Below are 533 nucleotides of genomic sequence, written 5' to 3'. Positions count from 1 at the left end.
TATAATGATGTATATTTATATCACCTGAAATATGTGTTTGGTTATGCATATTATCTGTCTAAATGTATTGTTTTTTTTATCCCATTTTGAATTTACTCCAATGGAAGTTTATTTTTACGAATGTTGTATTTCTCAGCAACTGGGGTATTTTTTTTTTTTATAATAAATATACTTGTGAAGAGTCTGTTTGTAAAATGTTCAACTATGTATTAAGACACATTACTGTTTGTTCATTATCTCCAGACCAGAGATTTTCACCCCTGTGTGTGTGTGTGTGTGTGTGTGTGTGTGTGTGTGTGTGTGTGTGTGTGTGTGTGTGTGTGTGTGTGTGTGTGTGCGTGTGCGTGTGCGTGTGCGTGTGCGTGTGCGTGTGCGTGTGCGCGTGCGCGTGCACATGTGTGTGGTTGAATATTATGTTCTCTAGTGTTGTCTTCAATGTCATTGTGGCTCAAGAGATGAACACAGGTTTAACAAACCAAGGGTGAAGGGTGAAGGGTTCAAATCCCCCACAGGATATTTTCGCCCATCCATCT

General features: G+C 39.2%; 1 protein-coding gene across 1 annotated transcript in view; it reads left to right on the top strand.

Moving 5' to 3' along the window:
• The window catches only part of slc26a10 (solute carrier family 26 member 10), a 23714-nt gene extending 23673 nt beyond the window's left edge, over positions 1-41 (top strand). Inside the window, exon 18 of the mRNA XM_080733094.1 lies at positions 1-41. This exon is cut by the window's left edge and continues 1168 nt beyond it. The gene's annotated coding sequence lies outside the window, so the exon portion shown is untranslated.
• The last annotated feature ends 492 nt before the right edge of the window (positions 42-533 follow it).

The sequence above is a fragment of the Nannobrachium achirus genome, assembly GCF_963921795.1.
Source record: "Nannobrachium achirus genome assembly, chromosome: 9".
Lineage (NCBI taxonomy): Eukaryota > Metazoa > Chordata > Actinopteri > Myctophiformes > Myctophidae > Nannobrachium > Nannobrachium achirus.
This window is presented reverse-complemented; position numbering and strand designations above follow the sequence as displayed.